The following is a 23,700-nucleotide window of genomic DNA, read 5'->3' as shown; positions in this document are numbered from 1 at the left end:
TGCATTGAAAAACTTAAAACGTAATAAGGATAGCTCGGAAAGTTCTTTTTCGCCTTTGAATTTAAAACATATGACAAACAATCTTATGATCAGAATAGCAACTGAAGAACAATGCATGTTGGGGACACTGGGGACAAAAGTGTCACCCGATTTACACCTTTTCATAAGTGGTACCATAAATACATATACTTATTATATTATATGGCCTGACAGGCCTCATGCGGTCCGCGGGCTGTAGTTTGCCTACCCCAGTCCTAAACTGTAGAAGTTTTCTAGGGAATACTTTTTTAAAAAACAGAAAAAATAACGAGTTGTTACTGAATGTGAACGTTTTTAAATTTTGTATTGATTAAAAATGAATCCAGTCAAAATTCACAATGATTGTCCCATTTAATTATGAATATTGTTTAAAAATCCCTTTTTTGTTCGTGTTTTTTAGGCTGGGGCTATTACTTTTGCAAACCTCGTTTGAATTTTCTGCATAGAACTATTTCGCAGAATGATATTCCTTTGATAAATACGCTTCTCAACGTAGTCGCAATACCTTTTTCTGGCAAGAGAGGGCAGCAGAGTAACATATTACCATGAAGATCTCAACGACCAAATAGCCCGAGCACTTTTGACTTGTTTTGCAAATAAAGCTAAAGAAATATTCTCCCAAAATACAAAAGTCATTTAAAAAATGCATTGGAATGTGATTTAATGTAAAATATTCTTTACAATTATCATTTTTAAAAAACCTGGACTCAAAACAGCTGCTGACACGTGACCAACACATTTGACCTTTTGTTCTAATTAAAGGGACAGTGACCTAAACAAATCATTCTTTTTTTGCCTTTTCTGGGATCGTCATAGTTCCATCTTAAAGGGTCATTGTGTATATCTGACCACTGGGTGTCACTGTATGCTGTCGTGCAACCCAAAGAGTGCCTAAAAAGTACAAAGAAGAATACAACCTACGGAGGGTCAAAGTGACCCAAATGCACCATTCTACTTCTCTTTTTTGAGCTTTTCAGAGACCTGTAGCAGCAAGATGGCCAGCATTTATTTCAGTTCCTTTTAGGTGATAGTAAATGCTCATTTTCTCGAACTTCAAGTATTTAAAAAAATTGCAAGTTGTTATGACTCTTCAAGCATTTGTAGTGATCAAATCAATATTGTGTTTCATGATGACTGACATCTTTATTTTGACATCAAGGAGGTTCACTGTCTCTTTATGATTTTAGGGATCTTGGCTTTTTCTACTTTCCCGCTTGCGGAATAGACCCACTTTACAAGTCGCCGCAACAGAGTGGAATGCTTTGAAAGGGAAAATCAACAGTTGAGCTTCTAGAAGTGCGCTCATGCACGTACTCGTATGCCTCCAAGCTAGCTAGCAAGCTAGCAAAGCAGCGCGAGAAGGAAATTTCTGCACGTGCGGTCGGCTAGCTTGGTTTTAGCCACGCTTGAAAGTCAAACTTTGTTCCCGAGGTTTAGCCGCACTCTTACCGCGGTCGCTGTGGTCCAATTTAGGCGTCCTCTCCTTTGCCCGATGTTTACTCGTCCTGCAAAATTAAAACGGTTATTATACTCTCAATATTTATTCACTTTAATGTTCCGTAGCACTTCAAAAAAAAAAGACATTCACCATCAATGTTCCCTCTAATTTTCCCTACGGGTCTGAGCGTTCACACAGTCGGTGAGCAACGCTTGAAACAACAGTGAGCCACCATAATCCCAAGTGTGGCAAGATAGTTAATTATCAAACATGTCCAAAACTTGACATTTTGCTGAGTTTCTGGGCAATGCAAAAAAAAAAAAAATCACTTTGAAATGAATTGACTCATTTACTATTGTAAAGGTTGTACGGCCTACAAACGTCGTTTGTTCTTACAATTCTTTCACAAGAAATCCATTTCTTTTATTTCCTGATATATTTTGTCGCATAATATTAACATTTTTGGGGGGCTTATTTCGTCGGTTGTAAGATACAGAACTGTACTTAATCACATTTTTGAGTGGAAGTACAATGTTGGCAACAAGATTCACTTGATATCATTGGAAATTATTTGAATGCAACACAAACTTTTTCTTCTTTTTTCCGTGTTTTTTTTCTACTTTTTTAAAAATTCCTTTAAAAATAATCTCATTGTGTTTATTTTTTTCCGAGCTGTTGCTTTTTTCTTTTTGTTCTCTATTTAGTTTTTTTTCCTACATTTCTTTCTTTTCTTTTTTTCTGGCTTTTTCAAAATTTTTCCTTCTTTTTTTCTCTTTTGTTTCTTTTTTTCCTCAGCTTTTCACTACTTTTTCATTTTGGTATTTTTTTCTTTTTTGTTCTATTCCCCTCTTCCTTTAAGTCATTTTGTGCACAATTTTACATCATATTTGGTCATATAGGGATGAAAGAAGCAAAAACATCCCGAAGAGCTGTTTAGGACCCGAAAGAGCCGGTTCTTTTTAGTTAGCCGAGCCGAAGAAGCCGGTTCTCGACCAACTCTACTAACTTTACTCAACTTCGTTCTACTCTGACTCGACTTCAAAATACCGCATTTAGGACACACATCAGGGGAACCCCTGTATTTTGACCTTCATGCACTGTAACTTTGACTTAAGTCGCTTCTTAATTAGTCATTTTGAGCCCTGACTTTTGTTCGCTGGCTCGATTTTCTTGTGCGCTGAGAATGTGCGAGCAGTGCGCAATTGCGCACGCGCGCAGCTTAGAGGGAACGCTGTTTACCATATTTCTTCCCTGCAAAGCCCTAGTGTGTATGATATAGTGCTCCCTAGTGGAGTAAAACTACTTTATCAAATTTATGAAAACACGATTGATTCTAATAATAAGCAAAAACACCATCTTATACATTTTCAGTGTACATCACAAGCTGAAGAAGCTGATGCCTTTGGCCTAGCTTATCCTGCATTTAGCACGCCACGGCCACTTACAACACGAAACTTACACTTTTTTCCACAGTTACCTTCTCTAGCCTCTCGTGCACTCATTATCAAGTCGCATATCGCGTGACAAGCAGCACGGCGGCGGCGCAGTTCTAAGGTCATGAGATCGAACCTCCTGTGTGGAGTTTGCATGTTCTCCCCGTGCTTGCGTGGGTTTAAGTCCAGTTTCCTCCCACATTCCCAAAAAAACATGCATGTTAGGTTAATTGGCCGGCCCTAAATGTCCCTAGCGAGTAAACGGTGGTCTATCTCTGTGTGCCCTGCAACTGGCTGGCAAGCAGGTAAGGGTGTCCTCTGCCCACGGCTCGAAGACGGCTGGGATGGGCTCCCGCATCCCCGCGACCCTACTGACGATAAGCGGTGCAGATAATGGATGGATGTCGCATAACAAAATGTCTGAAAGCACTGCACAGACCACAATGACACCCTCTCCCCATCTGAAACCGACAGGCGGGCAAGGGAAAACTCAAAAACCTCTGCATGAAGTAAATAAGAGACTAAGTGGTTACCCCTTTTTTAGGACGACCAGGCAGTAATAAATGTACACAAAACTTAGTCAACGTCACTGAAAAATAGATAGGTAATACGTCAAATTGTCACAAAAATCCATGACAGCAACACATAGACATTACATTGTGAGAGTGACACTATTCATTTGGATAAACTACTTCCCACGATGGATTTTTCTTTTGAAGCCACTGGCTGGCAACCAGTTCAGGGTGTCCTCTGCCCACGGCTCAAAGACGGCTGGGATGGGCTCCGGCACCCCCGCGACCCTACTGAGTATAAGCGGATAATGGATGGATGAACAATTCATTAATTACTTAATTAATCGATGGAGCAATTGTATTAACCACTCTGACCGGCCTCCTGTGGACTGGTCATCAACTACCCAGAATGTCTCTTTGTTTTACAAAAGTGAGACAACGCCCCAAAAGTAAATGACTGTAATCGAATGAGAACATAGTATTCGATGCACGTGTTCTGACATTGTTTCATTATTTTGGTCATGACATTGCAGAATTCTGACCCAACCTTGAATGTGCTACACTTTGTTCAGTTCAGAATCTTGTGTGCTTTAAACATACTTTGCATGTCCGCAGTACAATAAAGTATTTTGTCTACTGTATTTATTCTCTATGGCTTACAGTAAGGATAAAGGGAGGAGTAAAAACGTGACGACCATGGGAACGAAGCTTGCAATGATCAAGGATTATGAGAAAGGGACACAAATCGCAACCTTAAAGCAATCTTGTGAGGGCATGCAAATCTTCATCAGCAAAAATTTTAAAATCAGTTTACTTTGAACCCGCTGTCTCCTCCCCTCTGCATCCACCCTTGACTCTACCGTACCAGCTCAACAGCTCACATAATATATTGAGTGTGGACAGGGGAAAATTTTGTGTTGGAATATAGTCAAACACATTTGAGCCACCCGCTTCACTTCTTTTCAAAGGTTATGCATACATTTTGATTGAGCGAGTGCTCCACGTTGCATAATACCGCATAGAAACGTGTTGTGATTTGTATCGGTTGCCAAGCTCAGCGGGATTCCTTTCCACTTTTGCCAAGCGCTGGTTCGCTTTTATTGACGTTTCCGTCCCCGTGTCGGCATGAAAACAAAGACGAAAAATATGAACAGATTCCTTAAACTCTTTCCAGATCATTATTACAATCAGCGTCAAAAAGACGAGTCGAAAAGTCGGGCTATCGGCAACAAAAGGGAGAGTGGTGGATTAGCGGCTAGCTGCCGCCATTCACGTCCACGCTAACTAGCATTAAAAGTCAAGGATTGTGACAATAGTCGAAATAGCTGCTCAATTTAGGATCAACTGCGAAAGTGATGAGCTTGACTAAAGTGAAGCTAGCCACAGTTAGTGGATGCATTAGAGGCTAGCAGCTAGCAGCTAGCATCCACATCCGCGATGCTAGGATTAATATTTAGCACTGTTATTTGTTAACCCAGCTAGCAGTTGCAAAAACTTTAATTTCTGATTAATTTAATACTGGATACTTGGATTTTTAAATAAATACAATTAAATAAAAAATGTAATTAATTCATGTCGGAGACTGCTGCAACAGGATATATAACAATATAATTTCTGAGACCAACGTCTTGTTTAACATCTTAAGGGTACAGTAAAAGCAAGATGCCTGACCAACATGGCGGCGACTACTAGATACAGATTCCACGATGTAGAAGTACACAATTCTCGACCTATTCATATTTATACAAATTAGCATTGGTATCATAGTTCATGTATTTTTGCCAATTATTAAATCCATATTTGTGTATTTTTGTACCACTAGGAGGCACTAAATATTACACACTGTCCCTTTAAAGGTGGGGCGTGTCGCTTGAGAGTCGAAAGTAGATTATTTTCTCTATTAGGCATGTGTTGACAATGCCCAACGGAGTTCAAACAGCCTTTATATATTTTCATTTCAATCGCACCTAACTGCTTTTGTCAACGCTGTTCTGGAGCGTGAAACACATTAAGTAGAAATAAATAGGCGGGATCGTTTTTGGTTGGTAGAGCATAAAAATTGGAAAAGTAAGAAAATGTGAGTTTTATTTCTATTCCAGTTCGGTTTTCAAATTGGATAAGGGAATACACCAGTCTACTCGTTATCCTAAGAGCCAAGAAGAAATCGGCAGGTTCGAGAGCGTTCTCCATTCGGGATCGGATGCTGTGGAACGCCCTCTGCTTTACGTCTACAACCACGGTGGAGTGTTTAAATCCATCCTCTGAAGGATTTTATACATTTGACTATAAAGGATTTTATACGATGGAATACAAATTACATTTAATGCAAAAGATATTCACTGGCTGGGCTGTGGTGCCAAGTCAGGGCACCCTGGTGGAAAATGTTGACAAAAATGGCGGGAACGGGACGTACGGCTGATAAGATAATCAGCACATCCAGACGGTGGTGACGCAGAAAGGCCCTGATGACGTAGAAACGCTCGGTGTTGTTTTGGGTATTCCAGACATCGCGACGCTCTTTGACGAGATGGTGAAGCCCAGGGAGGGCTTCCTTGGCACGCCCATGGGAGGAGTCGGCACGCCATTATGCAGGGAGAAGATGGCCAATAGGAGAAAGCTACAGGACGTCGTTAATTCGTCCGTTTTCGATGGAGTACACTTAGTTAAATTGATAAAGAAATTAAATCTGTCCCCGTGTGGAAATGTCGGCTTTCTTGTTCACCTTTTCCCTCAAAAAACGAGCGCGCATAAATGGTTGGGTGAATGTGGCTTGTGTTTGGTTAATGGAGTCAGATAACTTATTGGAACAATTTGGTAAACGGAACATTTTGATCATTAATTCCCAACACCTCAAAACACACTTTGATTCTTTGGCTTATGAATGATGTTGACCTCAGGAAGCTTTTATTCCGATATTATTTCCTATATTTTATGATGTCTGTGTAATGTCTGTTCTCCTCATGTTGAGGTTTTTGAGTTTTTTCTTGCCCTCATGTCGGTTTTAGATCAGGGGATAGTGTCATAGTAGTCTGTGGTTTGCAATAATCTGTGGTCTGTGCAGCCCTTTGAGACTCTTTGTGATTAAGGGCGTCACAAATAAACATGACATCACTTGACTTGACTTTCCTCATGTTGAGGTTTTTGAGTTTTTCCTTGCCCTCGTGTCGGTTTTAGATCAGGAGATGGTGTCATAGTAGTCTGTAGTTTGCAATAGTCTGTGGTCTGTGCAGCCCTTTGAGACTCTTTGTGTTCAAGGACGTCACAAATAAACATGACTTGACTTTTCTCATGTTGAGGTTTTTGAGCATTTCCTTGCCCTCATGTAGGTTTTAGATCGGGGTATTCTGTCATAATAGGTTGTAATCTTTACAACCCTTTGAGACTTCTTAAATGTCATATGGCTAAATTCCAAAGGTATAGATTCAGGAAATATCAATAACAACTGAGATTTGGATCGGGACCAAAATCGTATGGTTTAGCGTCCTAAATCTGGGCATTTCTTGCGCCGTCGAGAGCACAAACAATGAACGTCTCGCTCATCTCGGGAAGATTTGGAGCCAAGTTTCTGCCATCTTGCTGTTATCTTAAGGATGGAACGGGATCTTTAAAACGGACGTGTCGGAACGCTGACAAAACGGGGCGCCGTCGTATTGTGCTCCCGGCTAGCTCGCGGCGCATTCTTTCAGCTCCTTTATCCGCTAAAATGCTCCGAGGAAAGACAAAAATACTGGAAAGGATTTTAAAATGTTGAACATAATAATGAAGTCCATTATCTTGGAGCCACTTCATATTTAAGTTTGAAGGGACCTGGAGCATGTGCCAAAGGGCAGCAGGGTGGCCAGGGTGAGAGGGGTATGCAATTATATGCTGGCAATGTTCTCCAGACTGGGCAGAGAGCAGCCCGTGAGTCTTTGGACAGTGTTGATGACTCTCTGTGAGGTTCAGGAAACGAAGCAGTTTACGAGAGCTTTATGAAGCACTGCCGCCCTTCTCAGACCCTCTAGATAGCTTGCTACGCTACTATAGGACACGGGATTGATTCATTTGAAAGAAATCAAGTCAAGTCCCATTTATTTCTGACGCCCTGAATCACCAAAATGTCTCAAAGGACTGCACAGGATTGCAATTACAAAATTGCACAATGACCTGATCTTAAACAAGCATGGTTAATTGAGTCAGATAACTTATTGGAACAATTTGGTAAACAATACATTTTGATAATGAATTCCCAACCTGCAAGAATCATTCCCTTTAATGATTCGTTCATGATGATGACGTCTGCCGGGAATTTCCCACAGATTGTCCAAAGCGGCAAAAGCAGACGTCATTGGGTCAGTCTTTCAAAAAACGCCTGGTCAAAAACACGACTGAGGACCAGGAAACAAAGATCCTAGTGAAAAGGTTATTGATTTCCTTTATCCCTTGTTTATTTTTGACACGATGTGCCTCTTGTTTTGTTTACTGCTCTGATTGTAGTACAAGTACACAGAAATGCTATGTACCCTGTCACGTTTGATGAGTTTCAAATATAAGAGAGCAATCGAATCCATTCATGCTTTTTCGTCATTTCTGTATCGCTTTCTTGATAATATTCCTCACCTAGTGTCAATTTCAGTCATCTTTAAAATCTCTCAAATATCTTGTGTCCCGATGTATCCTAATCAGAATACAAAGTACCTGTAGAGGGAAATATTGCCTCTCGTTACAAAGGTGTTTCAGCATACAAAGTCAAAAATACAATACAGCACTCGTTGCTATTTGCCGAGTTGTACCTGGCAACCTGTTGTGTACGTGTGAATCCCAGCGTGCTCTTCGTGTCCCCTTCCTGCTCTGTCTTCTATATGGTACCGCTAGAAAGAGCTATCCTTCACAATGAACGCCATGCAGGACATTCAGAAGAGTGGACAAGGAGAAAAGAAGAGAAAGATACTTTTTCTGGCCATTGAAACAAAGTAAGAGATAATAGAATGGTATGAAAAAACACACAGAGACAAAAGTGAGGAGGCAGCCCAAATGAAAGACATTTTGGCAAAACATATATTAAGTTTTAGAATTTGTGGAAAGGAATCACCCAGAAAGGGCTATCGCTTACGATGATGACGTCTGCCTCGGGTATTTCCCAAAGATTGTCCAAAGCGGCAAAAGCAGACGTCATTGGATCAGTCTTTCAAAAAAACGCCAGGCCAAAAACACGACTGAGGACCAGTAAACAAAGATCTTAGTTAAAAAGTAAATGAACATTTTCATGATTTCCTTTATCCCTTGTTTATTTTTTACATGATGTGCCTCTTGTTTTGTTTATTGTGCAGTCATCTCATTTTAATATGTATTGGTTTCACGTTCTAAAGCTCTTTTATGGGGCTTGGAGCACATTTTCCCTTATTTACTATCAAAATACGTCTTTACTTATAAGTGTTTCAGGTGACAATGTTACTTCCAGAAGCAGGAAGTAGAGGTACCGCTTTAGTTTGAAAGCCCCTCTTTCAGATATATAAAATATTTAAGATTTTTGGAGTGAATAGGAAGGAATCAGGCATTGATTGAGCCCCAACGGTCCGAGTCAAGCATTTCCGATCCATTTTCCATTCCCGAGCGCGTCAATAACGCCTCGGCTATCTTGACATTCCTTCGGGTCATATTCTGACCCGCGTTTGACGAGTCATTGGGGGGGCAAACCCCCCCCCCCCTTAAATGAGTTTGACACCTGGATGACATCGTGGCTGCAAGTGTTGACCTTCAGGACATGACTGCCCCCATTTTACCCCCAAAACGTTTGACCTTGAAGTGTATTTGGACCCTGGGAAGCCTCAGGACCAATTTGTCACTTGGAATTATTTTTAGTCCTTTGAGGAAGATCTTTTAAGGTGAAGAGGTTATCTGGAAGGGTCTTACTGCTTCATGTTTAACTTGTTAGCAAATGCATGGTAAATAGGTTCATAGGAGTTCACACATTGGCCCCCAAGCCTAGGTTGTCTTCCTCATACCTCCAGAAAAGGACTGCATTCTAGAAGCGGGACAGGAAATTGTCATGATTACAGATTTGAGTCAGCTGTGCCCGCTCATTTGGCGCAAACCCTTGCGGGTACTGATTGGCTCCCTGTCACTATTTGAACCCTGTCCCGTCAGTCCCCTGTTGTCAGTCCGTCTGCGAACCTCCGTTTATACACGGCAAGCCTTTTTCGACCCCGACTCCCGCCTGTCCCGTTTTTGCTCCTGCTTGTCTGCCGCTACGACCTGTTTTGATCCCGACCACGTCTGCTCTCCCGTCCCGGCGTACAACCTATTTTTGTTCCAGACTACGTTTACTCTCCCGTCCTGGCTTACGACTCGTTTTCGACCTCGACCGCGCTTTGTTCTCCCAGTTTTGGCTACCGAGCAGTTTTTCCGTTCCTGACACCGCCATCGCATGCTACGAAAGATCCACTTGCAGGTTCAGATCAAAGTCCGAATACGAGAACGACTTGTTTCCCTTGTCCAGTGAACACCGGATCGTGGGTGCAGCCTTTCCTCTTTCTTTCAATAAAACTTGTGGTAAATGTTATGCAATTGGGTCCTGTTTCTGTTCGGGTCCTAACAGAAATATTGTGAAAATGCTGGAAAAAAAGACATCTCTATTCAAGCTAGGCCATGTTTCTCAATGCATTAGCATTAGCAGTTCAGGATACCGATATGGAGTATTTCCCAATGCCAATATTTGTATTAGCAGTGGTTTTTTGTTGTTGTTTTTTTTGTTTTGGCAGACAGGAACGAAAACTGGAGAGAATATTAAACAGGACCAAATAGACGGGAACAATACCAGACAGGAAATACCAACAGGAAACAGGACCGAGTCAGAACCCACGTTCACACAAATATCTACGATTTTTTTAGATAGATAGATAGATGTCTAGATAGATTGATGTCTAGATAGAGAGACAGAGAGAGATAGCTACTTTATTCATCCCTGTAGGGAAATTCAGACTTCCAGCAGTATCCTTGTGTTGAAAAATAAAATCATAAAATAAAAGATCTAGAGTACAAAAATACCCAATACAACGTTTTGCTATAGAGTATTTAAATAGTGCTATGTAAAATACACACTGTCAAAGAAATAGGGTAATATGCAAATGTAGGGGGTGTGGTTTCATGTGGGCCTTTACTCCGCCGGGTGGAGTTCAAGAGCCTCACGGCATGAGGAAGGAATGATCTCCTCAGTCTTTTAGATGAAATACAAATGAATCCGATGCTGTTTTTTGGAAAGATAACGACCAATATCAATATATGATCAGAAAAAATGGTCGTAAATCACAAGACAGGATCATTCATAGAATCAGCCCTCAAAGCGTTGAAATTTATGGACCTCATAAAATAATAATTACCGGTTGGATCCGCCCACAGTCTCGAAATAGCATCTTTTATTTAGCGGTGGATTGATTTATGATGATTGACAACCACGGTATCGTACGCTCCACCATCTGGATTGATTTGACTGATCGACGGACATTTTCCAAGATCCGGAAGACGGAACAAGGAACAGGTTTTTCCCCTACCGGGATACACCTGGCAGCGGTTGCTTAGCAACCGTGCGAGTTCAATAACACGGATCTTCGTCCTTTTTGTTACAAAGTTGCGCAAGACTCCTAGCGAGCCGACAAACATGTTGAGATCTGCAAAGCCCGAAAAGCCACGAAAAGCCAGAACGCCGAAGAAAAAACGGGAGCTGTCGATGATTAGGTTTTTGAAACCTCATTGCTATTGTGTCCTGGAATCAGAGAACAAACGCGGGTTCGTTTCATGGCCAAATTCAAGCACTTTCCAGTATGACACGGACCAGGAACAGAGACGGGACCCAATTGTGTTCGTTTTACTCAGCTTTATCCAGAAAGGGTACAGGCAATGTTCCCTCTCATTTTCCTTAAGGGTCTGAGGGTTCACGCAAAGTCGGCGAGCAACGCTTGAAACGACAGTGAGCAACGGCGATCCCAAGTGTGGCAACTAAATCATGATCAAACATGTCCAAAACTTGACATCACGTTACATTTTGCTGAGTTTCCGGCAACGCAAAATGATTTTTCTCTTTTGAATGAATTGACTCATGTGTTATTGCAAAGCTTGTACGGCCTACAAACGTCCTTTGTGCTTACAATTCTTTCACAAGATATCCATTTCTTTTATTTCCTGATATCTTTTGTCGCATAATACTAACATTTTGGGGGGCTTATTGAGTCGGTTGTAAGATACACAACTGTACTTAATCCCATTTTTGAGTGGAAGTACAATGTGGGCAACAAGATTCACTTGATATAAATGGAAATTATTTGAATACAACAAACTTTTTCTTCTTTTTCCCTGTTTTTTTTCATTTTTTTTAATCCCTTTTAAAAAAATCTCATTGTGTTTGTATTTTTTCCTAACTGTTACTTTTTTCTTTTTGTTCTCTATTTCCTTTTTTTTTCCCTTTGTTTCTTTCTTTTCTTTTTTTTCTGGCTTTTTCCGAATTTTTCCTTCTTTTTTCTCTTCCTTTTGTTTTTTTTTCTCAGCTTTACACTACTTTTTCATTTTGGTATTTTTTTCTTTTTTGTTCTATTCCCCCCTTCCCTTGTGTCATGTTGTGCATAACTTTACATCATATTTGGTCGTGTTGGGATGAAAGAAGCAAAAACAACCCGAAGAGCCGTTTGGAACCCGAAAGAGCCGGTTCCTTTTAGTGAGCCGAGCCGAAGAAGCCGGTTCTCAAAAAACTTTAAAAACTCACACACGCAGTTTAGAGGGAACATTGCGCTAGACGGATTTTCTTGTGCGCTGAGAATGCGCGAGCAGTGCGCAATTGCGCACGCGCGCAGCTTAGAGGGAGCACTGATCAGGAGTCACAAAAGCTTGCCTAGCGGGTAGTGTAGGTTCGCAGGTGATCTGGTAACCGGGACAAGGGGGTTTTAAAAAGTAGCATGGAGCCAATCAGCGCCCAGGGCTGGTGGCGCCAAGGAACGGGCACAGGTGCCTCGCATCAGTAATCATGACCAAAGGAAGAAATCCAGTGCCGATAAAAATAAGTTTTTTTGTTTTTTTTGCTGACTTTGATGAAATTTAGTCTCGATCTTGCAGCTAACACCTACTGTATACCGATCCATGATGGACAATCTTTTTGTGTCAATGGGCTGCTCTAAACTGACATGAATTCTGACATTCTGCTTTAACAATGCACACACAGCTTGGCTACATCGCACTTTGTTACAAAAACGGAAAGGTCTCGAGGGGTTTTGGGTAATAATGGAGTTCTATCCGGAAGACAAAAATAGAGAGCAGAAAAATGAGCCAAATTTGGACAATTTTTAATGATATCGATTGCTCTACAGCTCTACCATCTTAGAGACTGCTGATCTTTTTCTTTTTGTTTTAGTCATGGTTGCCATTGGCCCCGCCGTGTGGCGCCAGCTGCGGCTCGTTGACAGATTGGCTTTCCTTCTATTTAAGCTCAGTGCTCTCAATCTCCCTTTGTCAGTCCGTCAACGAACCTCTGCCCTGCAAGACGTGGGTTTTGACTCGGTCCTGTTTCCTGTCCGGTATTGTTGCTGTTTATTTTTGTCCTGTTTAATATCAGTTTCAAGTTTCGTTCCTGTCTAGTTTATCCTGTTGACTCAATCAACAATAAAAAAAATTATTTGACTAGAAAATCACAATGACCCAGCACTGGTGAGCTATTTTCAGAGCGGGTCCGCTGTCATGATTACCGATGTGAATCAACTGTGCCCGCTCCTTTGGCGCCAACTGCCTCGGACTCTGACTGGCTCCTTGGCCCTATTTAAACCCACTGCTATCCGTCCCCTTTTGTCAGTCCGTCTGCAAACCTCAGTTAACCATAGGCAAGCATTTTTCGACCCTGACTCCCACCTGTTTTTTGCTCCTGTCTATCCCCCAGCTTCGACCCGTTTTTGATCCTGACCACGTCGACTCTCCTGTCCCGGCTTTCGACCTCTTTTGTTCCCGACCACATCTACTTACGACTCGCTGACGACCCCGACCACGTTTTTTGCTCTCCTGTCCCGGCTACTGACTTGTTTTCCGTTCCAGAGACTGCCATCGCTCGCCACGGAAGATCCACTTCGGTGTTCAGAGCGATCAGCAATCACCGGATCGTGGGCGCAACCCTTCCTCTTTCTTCCCAATAAAACTTGTGAGAAACGCAACGCAAGTGGGTCCTGTCTCTGTTCTGGTCGTGACATCTGCGGGCACCTAAACTGTCCTTGGGGTGCACGTTGGAGACCCCTGTGTTGAACCAATTGTGGTTTACACAAGAAATATTCCCATTATAACAAAAGCTAGAGTTGCATAACTAGGACCACCATTTGTAATATTAGTACTGATCTGAGTTTTTCTGCGTTGATCCTCATTTTTCCTGAAAAATAAGTCATAAATCTGTCTTATCACAGCGTCTGAGTGGAATTTCTTCGTATCTGGGGGGCTCGCTGCAGAGGAAACCAGTCGACGTGCTCGGACAAAAAAATAAAGTCTGCACTTTTGGAATTTACCCCATGTGAAAATATAACGAGTAGAGTTGGAGTTTTGCGAGGGTGCAGCGTCAGGCTAGACCAAAAAAGACTGATTTACGCGTCTTATAGATGTCGAAGCGATAGGTGGATTCCGTCTTTACGATTGGACACCTGCAAAGGAAAGTGAAAAGGATGCCAGTTTCTTATTTTGACGACGATGGACTTTTTACATCAAGGGTCTCAAACTCAATCGACTTTGGAGCTAGGGTCTGGATTAGGTCGGGCACAATGGTGATTTCCACAAGAAAACCTCAGATAAAAATGTGTTCTCAAAATATTGAAAAAAAAGCTACAACAGTGGACAAAAGTTCCCCAACTTCCTGTCAGGTGACAGGAACTTCCTGATAGACAGCCATATACATACTTCAAACCCAACATGTGCTCGAGAGACAATGCAAGCAAAAGTTTGTCAAGCAAAGCTTAAGAGCAAAATCCTCAGATTGACGCACAAACGCAACTGCTTTTCAACCTGATAACTGCTAACTCCCTGCTAACTCCCTTCTAACCCACTGATACATCCCTGCAATTTCCCTTCATCAGCACCTTGAATTTCAATAAAAACAAAGAAGGGAAAAAGACAGAGATGTTCCTTGAGTAACCAAAATTCTTGCAAGATGGAATACAGACAAAAGGACAAAAATCAAACCAAACCAAAGAACGGTTTCATTGTGTTTGTCAAGATTACTGATGTGACTCAGCTGTGCCCGCTCATTTGGCGCGAACTGCCGTGGGTTCTGATTGGCTCCCTGTCACTAATGTTGTCAGTATGTCTGCAAACCTCAGTGTATACTAGGCAAGCCTTTTTGGACCCTGACTCCCACCTGTCCCGTTTTGCTCCCATTTGTCTCCAGCTACGACCTGTTTTGATCCTGACCACGTCTACTCTCCCGTTCTGGCTTACGACTCATTTCCGACCCTGACCACACCTTGCTCTCCCATTCCCGGCTACCGACCAGTTTTCCTGTCCCTGACACCACCATCGCTGGCCATAGAAGATCCACTTCTTTGTTCAGATCACGACCCGAGTACGAGAGCGACTTGCTTCCCGCGTCCAGCGAACTCCGGCTCGTGGGTGCGGACCTTCCTCTTTCCTTCAATAAAACTTGTGGTAAACGTTACGCAAATGGATCCTGTTTCTGTTCTGGTCCTGACAGTGTTCCCATGAGATCATGATCTAAAAAAACCATGTGGTTCTCCAAAAAGGAGAGCCAAGTTTTGAAAGAAATAAACTTGGCTCTTTAATTGAATTGCTCAAAAAAGTATTGGTTAAAATCATTTCTTTAGCACCCGATAATGCTACATCACCTAATTAGAATAAATTTGTATCCGCGCTACATAACAATTTCATTTTGTGATCTCCGCCTCAAAACAGATCAACATTGTATCCAGGAGTTCCACTATACTGACTGCTGTCACAGTCTTGTTCCACGGACAGACTGAGGAGATCATTTCTTCCTCATGCCATGAGGCTCTTTAACTCCACCCGGGGGAGTAAAAGCCCACATTAAACCTCACCTCCACATTTGCATATTACCCTATTCTTATTTTCCGTAACACTATTTAAATACTCTATATCAACATGGTATTTTTTTTCTTTTATAACTTTCATTTTATTATTTTATTTTTCAACACAAGGATACTGCTGGAAGTGGGAATTTCTCTATGGGGATGAAGAAAGTATATCTATCTATCTATCTATCATACATCCAGTTATTATTATTATTGTTTTTTTAAAGAAAATAGAGTGAAATGAATGAATGCCGTCTCATAAACGAGTCCCAAAATAGAAGGTTGAATTTCGGTCCAAGCCCAGGAGCAGATCTTTGGTGCCAAACACGGGAAAGGACACCTTCCGGATGTCGTCCGAGGGCCAAACCGGGCTCGACAGCCGGGCCAGTGTGCGGAATTTTGCAACAACGAGTCTTTATGCTCAAAGACAAGAAATATGTATAAAAAAAAGGACGTGTGTGTGTGGAGCTTTGCAAGGGGATTCTGTATTTCTCTCTGGAGCGAGCCTGGCAAGCCAGACGTTGCCTGACTTCCATTCGCCTTCATAAAAGAATCTATGTCTGAGATTTTTCATTCGGTTTTTTTCGATTTTCTATGTCCTTCCATTCCTGCCTTAGGGGGCAGAATTCACCAGGCTCTTGGCGCTAAAACTGGTCAAATGAAAGAACACAAATAAGATACAAATAAATAATGATGGCAGACATTTCCTCAAATAAAAATAGATTTAAAAAATACTTTGATTTTAAACCCGATTTAAAAAACAAAAAGATTCAAAAAGAAAAAAGAATGGCTGTGATTTTCACCCCAAAAAGTAATGGTCCTGTATAATAATCTTAAAATTATATATAAAAAGATCAAACCAAAAATCAATCTATTAAAATAATAAAATATCAATGCATATATTAAAAAATAAATAAATAATAAAAAAAACGGCCAAAACTTCACAAACTCAAAATAGAATAATTGTCACGGTTGCCACGGCGCACAATTGGCCCCGCCCATGGACACCATCTGAAACTTGTTGACGGATTGCTCCCTGTCACTACTTAAACGCCGCCTGTGAGTCGCCTTTTGTCGGGGCGTCTGCGAAACTCTGTTTTGACACATCCATCTCCGTTTTTGCCTGTGTTTTGCTCCTGTTTTGCTCTCGCCACAATCTGTTTGAATTTGACCACTCCCGCGTTCCGAGTAATCTACTCCCCGCGACCAACGATCTCTGGATCGAGTGTGCGCTCCTTTCTCTTCTCCCCAATAAACTGTGAGTAACATTACGCGAGTGGGTTCTGCTCCCTGTTCTAGTCCTGACAATAATGGCCTTGTGTAATAAAGTTACAATGGAATAAAATTTAAATATATCCAAGGAAAAATATGAATGGACAAAATGAAATAATGAATTTGTGTAAAAATATGAAAAAACATTTTTTAAAACAATACAAAACTAGAATTTCGAAAATAACATTTACAAAATACATACATAATGATTATATAGAAAAACAAACCATGAAAAATAGCCCCGCCCCCCAAAAAAAACAAAAACAAAACAAAACAAAAACAAAAAAACAAACAAAAAAAAAAAACAAACAAAAAAAAAAATATATATATATATATATATATATATATATATATATACATATATATATATAATGAAAAATGAAAAATCTAAAGAAAAAAGTCAGGATTTGCCACACCATTTGCCCCCCTCGAGAGCCCTAACCCGGGGGACACGTTGGAGAAATTCGAGGTTCTTGAACCATTGCCATGGTGACATCAGCATTATTTCTGTTATATTATTTGTTATTTGGAGATGACTGATTTGTTTTGCTTTGATGGCATCTTTGTTGTCGGCTTTTGTTCTTAAATATCATCCTTTTCTGACTAGCTTGGCGGTACATCATACCTGTCAAGCTGTCCGTTTTGCCGTACAAAGTACGTTTATGATGCATTTCAAGACGTGTACGACGTACAAGAAAATCTGTACGGAAAAACGCAAATTTGTCGATGATGGGTACCATCCGGTATACACCGACGATCACCAAACGGCAAATCAATCAAGTCAAAGGAGTTTGCCGCGGTAGCCTCTATCTCGGTATCGTTATTTTTATTGCAAACGAAGCGAGCACTTTGAGGCTACTGTGCGCCTGGGGATTTCCCATCATGCATCATTCCGTGGTAGTTGTGTAGTGAAAAGAAGTCCGTCTCTTTTTAGAGGAGCGGCTTTTTTGGCTCAACTTATTCAAGAGAGCCGGCTCTCCAACGGCTCACTTGCTTTGAAGCATTCTATTACGAATCATTATTGTTGTATAAAGAAGTGAAGAAAAAAATGAAGTATAAAAGGAGAATATTAAAAAGGCAGGTTTGTGGTTATCCATTTAATCAGTATAATACCAACAATAATTGAATGCAGAAAATGAATTCATAATTGGAATAAGAAATTTCTACTTAATTCTATTTGCATGTATTTTTTCCTTCTCCGGTGAAGGTCCAAGCGACTTCATTTTTGAACTTTTTTTTATAATAAAGCTCATTCATGTCGAGCAACTCAGGATCTCACAACAAAATGTGCATTAACAATATATATGATAGAACGAAACACATGTATAATATAACATGTTAAACTCCATCAATAAACATGTTTGAAAACAAAAATTTGGTGTAAGATGATTTTGTATTTAGTAAGGGAAAATACAACATTTTGTAAGGGCATGGAGCCCTGGAGCGCATGTCGTCCCACACATCGGTCCACCCGGAATCGGCGACACATTCAGACCTTGAACAGAAGGTGTCTGGTCCACGACGCTCCACGAGTCCATCAAACCTGACTGAAATTTGTGGAAAAGCTCCACTTGTGCCAGAGAACATTGCAGCTCATAGAGCTTTTTGCAAGGCACGGCCGCTTCCAGTCAGAAGCCATTACGGCATCCTTTAAAGTGGAAGCCCTCGTTCCAGCCGGGAATCAGTGCGGAGCTTGTTTGTCACGCTACTCGGATGGGGGTTTCGGGGGGCGGCCATGACTGGCTTCTTGTGTTTACCGCGGGATGGGCGACAGCTCGGGTCAGGGGTTCACTTTCCGTTCGGTCGGCTCTCTCCGACAGAAACGATTTGATGGGAATCTCGGGAAGGGTTTCCCCGTGTAGGTCTCGAGGGCCAACAGAGGGAAACAAGGTGCGCACTGTGACCATAAGGGGGCGGGCTCACGGTAATCCCCCTTTTTTCGCAGGGGTCACGTTCCAGAAACCTCCCGAGATAGTCAAAACCTGCCAAGTAGAAACCTTCACCATCGGATAATTGTAAATGTATCATGCATTAACTCCAAATATTGAGTATGACAGAGACCCCTCAAGTTGTTTCCTTGCCCCCTTCTCAATAGAGTTCCTGAGCCCTGCTTTAGATTAATTGGATACTATAAAGGATTTTATACGATTGAATACAAGTTACATGTATTGAGTGCAATGAAGATTTTCACTGATTAGGCTTAAGTTCAATGAGCAGTAAAAGTTCAGGTCTGGTAGGAATTTGTTTACAGGAATGGCGGGAACGGGACATGAGGCTGATAAGATAATCAGCGCATCCAGACGCAGAGGGGCCCGGATGACAGAGGACGGCAGGCAAGGGTTAGGGTTTTGAGAACCAAGAAGAAATCTGCAGGTTCGAAAGTGTTCCCCATCCAGGCCCCGGTGCTGTGAAATGCTCTACCTCCGGGTATGGGATTTGCAACCTCAATGGAACTTTTTTTAAATCCAGACTTATGACATACTTCTATTCACTAGCTTATGATTGATGCCCACCTCATACTTTTCCTTTTCTTTTCCGTTCCGGTTGTCTGGCTGGTGGTTGAATGAGGGAGGACAAATTAAGATGAGTCAGCGGAAGTCCGGCGACTGCTGCCTCGCGCATTTCCGAAGAATTGTCAAAAGCCGGCAAAAGCAGACGTCATTGGATCCGTTTTTTAAGAAACGTGAGGCAAATAGGTAAATGAATATTTTCATTATTTCCTTTATTCTTTGAGTTTTTGTCACAGTCGCCCATTGCCCTCACTTGGGCCCGCCTGTTTGCTGCTCGTTGACTGATTGGCTTCCCTCCTATTCAAACTCAGCGCTCTCATTTACTCCTTGTCAGTCCGTCAACGAACCTCTGCACTTGCAAGACTTGTATTTCCGGTACCCTGCTCATGTATCCAATAGCCGATATTGATCCCGCCTGTCCGGTATCTTTCTCCAGTCTCCGGTATTGATCATGCCTGTCTCGTCCTGTCCAGTATTTTGCTCCAGTCTCCAGTATCAGGTATTGATCATGCCTGTCTCGTCCCGTCCGGTATCTTGCTCCAGTCTCCAGTATCGATGCCTGTCTGTCTCATCCTGTACGATATCTTGCTCCAGTCTCCAGGATCTGGTATCAATCCTGTCTGTCCCGTCTTGTCCAGTATCTTGCTCCAGTATCCAATATCCGGTATTACTTCTTTCTGTCCTGCACTGTCTGGTATCCAGTATCGATCCCGTTTGTCCCGCCCTGTCAGGTATCTGCTCGTGTATCCTGTATCTGGTATTGATCCCGTCTGTCCTGTCCAGTTTCGATCTCTTCTGCCCAGAGATCGCCAAATCGCTGGCGTTTGTGTTCCCGCGCATGACTGCCCTGTTCCCGTAAAATAAAGCTTGGGTGAAAACGTTACGCGCCTGGGTTCACCGTCGGTTCGGGTTCTGACAGTTTTTTACATGATGTGCCTCTCGTTTTATGTTTATAGTGTCTCATTTGAACATGTACTTGTTTCATGTTCTGATGCACTTTTATGTTTTAAAAAATATATGTATACTGTACTATTGCAGGGCTTGGAACGGATTAGTGCATTTACAATCAAAATGTGTCTACTTACAAAGTTTTCAGGATACAAAGCTACTCCCAGAAAGAATTCAATTCCTAAGTAGAGTAGTTGTTACCCAATGCAAAATTTATAATGCTGGAAGGGGGATTACCACTTGTGAAGCCCCTTCTCAAGGTTTCTTATTTCCCTCATGTTGAGGTTTTTGCGTTATCCTTGCCCTCATGTAGGTTGCAGATCAGGGGATGGTGTCATTGGAGCAGTGCTCTGAGACATTTTGCTACTAAGAGCAACACAAATAAATGTAACTTGACTGTGTATATTCAATCGAAATGCCACTCAACACAACTAATAAGTATTAAATATATCCACTCTGATCAGAAAAATTAAGAATAAAAAATTCAAAAATGAGACAGTAGTCCCTAGGATAGAGCGATGCTTTTTCAGCCCCTTGTTACGACATTTCCCCCACTATCATTTTTTTATATATTTCTTTGTGTAAATATTGTGTCAATTATAACTCTAACCTTATCCTCCTTGTTTTATAACCTTATCTTCTCTGTTCCTTATCTTCTTGGTTTCCTTACCTCACTGTGAATGTGTGAACCTGGAGTGTCATGCCCAATTTCGTTGTCATGATATGTTAACCCATTTTGTAACAACGACAATAAAGGTAGATTCTATTCTATTCTATAACACATCGATTCATTTTGTGTTCCCTAAAACGAGGAAAATTCCAACCTTTCGGTGTTTGTTTGCCTCTAAGATGCCTGTCTGCTATTAGTCGACATGAATCCATTCTGAGGATAGAAAACTACAGTCATGCTTAGCTCATGTATTTCAAATGTCCTGGATCCCACATAAAACATTCAAATAACCCAAAGTATAGAGAGTAAGTGCTAATGACATGTGATTTATATGCCTAGGATTAAATAACATTAGATAAATATACATGTGAATACAAATTATATTTGATTTACTTTTAGTGTGGCGTGACTCAACCTGGTCCAGTTGAGTTAGTGGGTGGGTGCAGAGGGGGGAGAAGACAACAGATTAAAGTTTAAATACATTTTACTTCCATTTGCTTGGATTGGCATTGTCATGGTGGGAAGAACGCCAAAAAGAGGGGTTGAAAAAAAAAAAATCCACACTGTGAAGTAAAAACATTGTAAAGCAGGTTCATCTGTATTTGGTACGCTATAAAAAAAGACTGTTCTCAATGACATAGACTAAAATGACTGCCAGACCACACAACGCAGTATGGGACCTTTGTTTAAACGTTGTGCTAATGGTTTCCTGCTCTCATAATACAAAGTGACACGTTGTGGTTTTTTTTCTATTTTTTTGTGCTCAGCTCAGGCAGCAGCTGCTAGCTTTCGTGGGGAAACTGGACCAGCAGCAGGAAGGCGTCCTCGTGGGACCAGTCCAAAAAGACAAAAGCTGCTTGCTTGCGTGGCTTAGTCTTAAAGATTTCATGTTATTCGTCTCGGCTAATCCCGGCAACCTGCCGGCTGCACGTTAGCTCGAATGTTAGCTTTGGCGCTCGCTTAGCTCGTTTTCCTGTCTTTGCTGGTTTACGACTCTGTTAAAACACACGCACGCACGTTGCCAAGTTCCACTTTTTCTTTTTCTTAAGATTTCAAACATCTCTGGAGAACTCTTGTGTCTGGATAGGATGAAAAATATGAATAAAAATGATGGAAAAACATAAAAATGTAGGATTTTTGAATGTACTATTAGCAAAGAATGCTTTATCTTTAGGGCAGTGGGCTTGATCGGGTAGCTCTGGGGCCCTTTGTGGCCCGCAAGGCCAATGTTTAAAGCCACTGTCATAGTTTTGAAGTTGAATGTTTAATCTGGATGCTACCTCTGTGCTAATTAGCTAAGGCAGGGCTCAATATTCACACGCTAATGTTTGCGATGTATGTACGTCAGCCCTGCAATATGATTGGCTAGCTACTTCCTGGTTTGACCCGTAACATAAAAAAATAGCAAGTTGCCCCTTCTTCGCTTATTTTATTAACTAGGAAGGACTCAAAACTATCATGCTATTGTTTGTAATTGATGTACATCTGCCCTGCAGTATGATTGGCTAACTACTTCCTGGTTTGACAAATGCAATCAGCGACTATACATTTCAACAAATTAGCTTATAGCTACCTTTGTGGTAATCGGATTGTAAGGGCTGGAAATTCACATGCTAATGTTTGCGATGGATGTACGTCAGCCCTGCAATATGATTGGCTAGGTACTTCGTAGTTTGACCCATGACATAGCAGACTCAAAGTTTCAACAAATTAGCTGGTTGCTACCTCTGTGCGAACTAACTGGGCAGGGTTTAAAATTGTTAATGTTCGAGATTGGTTTATGTCTCCCTGCAACACAATTGGCTGGCTACTTCTTGGTTCAACCCATGACATCACAGACTCGGTTTCAACAAATTAGCTGGTTGCAACCAGACAGCTCTTTGCCAGTTAGATAGGCAGGGCTAATGTTTGAGATGGATGTGGCTGGGTCTAGAAAAGATCACACACTTCAGGGGCCTCAGACTGGTGACTGTTGGGGCTGATGCTTCACTGGCAGAGCATTAAATCATTTCTTTGGCCACTTTGATGTTGGCTGGTCACCAGCAGCCGCACCAAAACCACTAGGAACCACTAGAAGCACACTGGTACTTCAGTAGCAAGAAGTGAATCATGTGCTGAAAAACGGTGAACCCCAGGAAAGCAGCTACCCTGGATGGAGTACCAGGGAGGGTGCTAAGGAACTGTGGAGACCCACTGACTGGGGTCTTTGTCAACATCTTCAACCGGTCCCTGTCACAAGCCACCATTCCACCCTTACGCAAGACCTCCACTATTAAGTCACCAGTGGTCAGGCTAAATGACTATAGGCCTGCCGCGCTCGCGCCTGTGGCCATGAAGTGCTTCGAGAGGTTGGTGTTGTAGCATATCAAAGATTCCCTACCCCCCACACTGGCCCCTCATCAGTTTGCCTACAAGACAAACGGCTCCACTGACGAAGTGATAACCACCGCTCTTCATGCTGCAAAAAACGTAAGAGCTACGTTCCCAGACTTCAGCTCTGTGTTCAACACTATTGTCCCAAAGATCCTGGTGGAGAAACTCTCCCAAATGGCGTTCTCCTTCTCCATCTGCATCTCAAACCATTTACAGGCTAGGAAACCTGGCTGCTATGGTTCTTCCACCCTGATGCTGCACATCAGAACCCCCCAAGGAGGTGTGCTAAGCCCTCTAGTGTTCACCCTGTGTACCCCGAACTGTTCACCCCCCCACACCACGAACACAATTGTGAAGTTTGCTGAGACGGCATACAGAAAGATATGCTGAGGACAACAAAGAAAATTCGACTCTATTCTCTTTTACATCTACCTTGCCATATGTTTGGTTAGCCATTTCCTGGTTTGACC

The 23,700-nt window shown here is 41.9% G+C and overlaps 1 long non-coding RNA gene across 1 annotated transcript in view; it reads right to left on the bottom strand.

Moving 5' to 3' along the window:
- Positions 1-1,240: 1,240 nt before the first annotated feature.
- Positions 1,241-23,700, bottom strand: part of LOC148354554 (uncharacterized) — an 86,156-nt gene continuing 63,696 nt past the window's right edge. The window contains exon 3 of the long non-coding RNA XR_015852393.1: positions 1,241-1,544. This is a non-coding gene — a long non-coding RNA (uncharacterized LOC148354554). The remainder of the gene's footprint in view (positions 1,545-23,700) is intronic.

Source organism: Urocampus carinirostris, chromosome 13 (genome assembly GCF_059441175.1).
Source record: "Urocampus carinirostris isolate Australia breed hairy pipefish chromosome 13, RoL_Ucar_1.0, whole genome shotgun sequence".
Taxonomy (NCBI): Eukaryota; Metazoa; Chordata; class Actinopteri; order Syngnathiformes; family Syngnathidae; genus Urocampus; species Urocampus carinirostris.
The sequence above is the reverse complement of the archived record's forward strand: the minus strand, read 5'-3'. Positions and strand labels throughout refer to the sequence as shown.